The sequence below is a fragment of the Mesitornis unicolor genome, unplaced genomic scaffold (assembly GCF_000695765.1).
Source record: "Mesitornis unicolor isolate BGI_N332 unplaced genomic scaffold, ASM69576v1 scaffold5173, whole genome shotgun sequence".
Taxonomy (NCBI): Eukaryota; Metazoa; Chordata; class Aves; order Mesitornithiformes; family Mesitornithidae; genus Mesitornis; species Mesitornis unicolor.
This window is the reverse complement of record NW_010172490.1, coordinates 88,568-92,532: the sequence shown is the minus strand read 5'-3', so window position 1 is coordinate 92,532 and position 3,965 is coordinate 88,568.

The following is a 3,965-nucleotide window of genomic DNA, read 5'->3' as shown; positions in this document are numbered from 1 at the left end:
GGCGAGATCTGGCCATGGGGCAGGAGGATCGAGGTAGGGTACTCCTCATGGTGTGGTGGTGCTGCTTTGGGAACCCAGACCGCACCAGCCCCACAGGGAGCCAGGATGGGTTCTGCCACCCTGGCCATAGCCCCTTGCCCATGCTGTGCCCAGCCATTTGCCATCACGCTGCGGGGTGAGCCAGGGCTCAGCACCTCCGTGCCCAACCGTGCACAGTGTGGTCCTCATGCCACCCCACTGTCCCCCTACCCCATGCCCCTGTGGGTGCCACCCACCACCCCTCTGCCCCCTGAATCATCCCTGGGCAACTCGGGGGAAGACACTCACACTTTCCCTTCCCTGCAGAGCAGGAAGGGGGTATATTTGGGGAGACAGGCCCCTGGAGGCTCAGGTAGGACAGGTCTGCCCTGGGGACACTGCACATCCTTCCTGCCTGTGCCCTGCTGCTCTTCCTGTTTGTTATTGCCTGGGCTCTGTGCAGAGACACTGCAGCTTCCTTCCTCTTCTGCCCCCACTCCTCTGTGCCGCAGCGGCTCCCACTGCATCCCCGCCAGCCACCATGGACCCCATGTCCCAGATGCCCTCTCCCCCTCTGGCTCCTCCTCGCTGCCCCAGAGAGCCCCCTGCCCCCAGCCCAGCTCATGGCGGTAACCGGGCCACCCTTGGTATGTGCAGTGACACTGCCGGTCACCGAGCTGGAGGTGCATGTCTGTGCATGCCTGTATGTGTGCAGGGACGTGTGTGCAACTGGGTGCCAGAAATCCACCCTGAAAACATCTTCACTGGTGGCCCATGGGAGACCCCATCATTGCCACCTTTTATCCAGGAGCTGGAAGATCACAGAGCCCAAGCTCCAGGGCAAAGTGCTGGGCCTGGCCAGCAGCAGAGAATTCTTATCCTGGAGATGAGGGCTATCACCATCTGTGTCTCATAAGAAGATCCCAGGGTGCCAGCAGCCTCTGCAGACTTGGACTGGAATATATGTCAGGCCTGAGGAGGGACAGAGGAAATGTTTCCCTGTCCTATGAAAGAACTTAGCTATAGAGACAGCCCCCTCTCAGACAAACAAGCCCCAGCACTGCCCTTCCCTCCCATCCTCTGTCTTCTGACTGAGAAATCTTCCCAAGATGACCAGCAGTGCAGTACTTAACAAGGTGGTTGCATAAACTTGCCCTCAGCAGGGACCAGAGTAAACAGGGAGACTTTTTTTCCTGAAGCCTGTTAGACAATGCAGGAGATTCCTTCCTCAACAAGGCTGAGACAGGGACTGTACCTGCCCTTTCAGTGTGGTGGGCACCCTCCTGTCTGGGTGGCTTTGAGCTCAAGGGGTCCCTGAGGATGCAGCCAAGATGCAAACCCTCTGGGGCTGCCCTTCCTGCCTTTTGCCCTACACAGACCTGCTGTCTCCTCACAGTTCCTCGGGCACTGGGACAAGCAAGGGACAAACTTAGCATGGCATTGGGGCAGAGAGCACGGAGCTGCCAGCACACACAGGTCATTGGGCATGGGCATGGACATCTGTGCTCCCGCACTCACACCCAACAAGTCCAACTGCCAGGAGTCTGCGATGGGGGGGATGGAGACAGCTGCACCCCACAGACAGCTGCACCCCATAGACCATGGAGGGCCAGGGAACACCCACCCCACCAGGCAGCAGGAGCGCACGGGCAGGATGCGCACCCACACGTGCAGAGCGATCATCCCTGTTTACACGCTGGTGTTCACCCATGCAGGCAAAGGGCATGCAAACACCTTGCTGACCTCTGCAGTGGAGCTCCAGAGGAGCACACACACACATGCTTTGTGCACACCATTTCTGGCCACACCCGTGCACCAGCCTGGGAGACGATGCAGCCACCCCACTCCTCCCGAGGGATGCAGGGTCTGCAGAGGGGTGCAGTGGGGAGGAGCTGCTCTGGCTGCTGGTGCAAGGCAAGGACCCCCCATCGCTGTGGTTGTCCCGTGTTGCACCACCAGCTCTGCCCTGGATGCATTGGGTTGGCCTGGGGGTCAGGGCCCAGGACAGCAACATCCCCTTCACCTTGATGCTCTCACAGCCCATGTGGGGATCAGGACTGCTGCAGGGACAACAGCCCCTCCCCCGCTGCTGGATCCTCCCCTCACCCACCTTGATGTAGAAGCCCAAGTCTTGTCCTGTTCCCAAAAGCATCCCACCCAGGCAGCATCCCCACTGCCCAACATGGGGTGCAGGGTGGGTGACCGTGGCGTTTGTATTTCAGGAGGTGACGGTGATGCCCCCAGTGGTGCTGGGACAGCAGAGGGGCAGATTCAGAGGGAAGGGTCCCACATCCACCCTGGCCCCAGGTGAGATGCCCAGAGATGTGCCAGGCATGGGGTCCCACACGTCCCCTGTCTGTAGGGGTGTAGGGACTGGAGAGGTTTGTGGCAGAGCCCTAGGGGTCTTCAAGGGGCTATATGGCTGTGGTTTTATTTTCAGCAAGCTGGGCAGGATGTGGGGACCCTCTGGAGCGAGTGCTTCAGGGAGAGAGATCTGTATTTATCCCCGACTGGTACTTGTGGGTTGTTCACTTGCATTTTACAACTCCACTTCCACGGGGTCATCTTGCAACCTCTGGCCACATCCTCACAGCCAGTACACCTCATGCAAAGAGCAGCTCCCAGCTTCAGACTGGAAATGGTTCTCCCCACTAAAGCCCAGCCAGGCCCTGCTCCCAGTTCTGCCCCTCCACCACAACCCTCCTCTCCCAGCCACCCTAGAGGGTGACCTAGGTGACCTGACACAGCCCAACAAACCCCTGTAGACCCAAAGTCACCCTAGTCCAGGCAGGCACCAAACTGTCACCTAAAACACAGATGGTGCCCCGTGGTCTCAGTCCCCCGGGATTGCCTACCGCACCATGGCTTCGCCTCTCTGGGCCTCCGTCACCTTTGGGTTCAGTGCTCAGAACGGGCTGGTCTTGCTCCGGCTGCCAGGATGGGAAGCTCAGGATGTCCTGCAGAGTTTTGGAAATCAGCCCATCTTCTTCGCTGCCTCAACATCGCTCACGGGCTTGAAGGTGAAGCGGCTGCCTCGGGATTCAGCAGACTCAGTTAAAGCCGATCAGCTCCCGGCAGGCATGAGGACGAGGAATTATCTCGAGCATCCTGCAGAGCATCCACGGGGGGTGCGAGCAGCCCCGTTACAGCCCGGCACTGGGGCGCTCCCCGTCGTGGGGACAGCCAGGACGCGGGAGCTGAGCGAAGCACCTCTGCAGATCGCTTTTCCCGGAGAGCAACGTTTGGCTGCTCCAGCTTCCTCTGCGTGAGCGCATTCCCAAGGACACCCCGTGCAAACGGCCGCTGCGTGCAGCCCGGGGCGCAGGGAGATCAGAGCCCGCAGAGAGGAGCAGCACCAGAGCGCGGACCCTCGGGCATCCCACCGGGATGGATGGCGCTGATCTCCGGGAGAGGCGGCAGGAGCTGTTCCCCCCGCCGCCAGGGATGCTCTGCGCAGAGTTTGCTCCTGCCGCTGCCCGCCTCTGGCTGGAAGCAATTAAGCAGTTGCCGTTTCATTTTTTCAAGGCATCCGCTGCTGATCTTGACAGTCCCTGCACTCCTGCCCTTCTCCTCAGGAAGAACCAAAAGGATGGTTTATTACCTGGATTTTTTGCTTAACTTTTTGGGTGTTTTTTTTCCCTTCTTTGAATGACTGCTGAGAAAAACACTTTTGGTTTCTGGAATTAGATATTCTCCCACATCTCCTGCAAACAAATTGAGCTTTCCTCCAACTTTGCAAACAGAAAGAAAGCGAACCACCAGTCTCGTCTATGTGGGGCTGGAAATGACACAGAGTAGGTGCTGCTGTGGGCTGAAGAGGAGTGTGTGGGCACAAGGAAAGGTGTTTTCCTAGCATGAAGGTGCTTTACACCAGCATAGTTTAATCCTCTCCCTGTGTGGGAACAAGCTCTCCCCATTCATTTTAGCTTCACGCGTAGAGGGTTGCT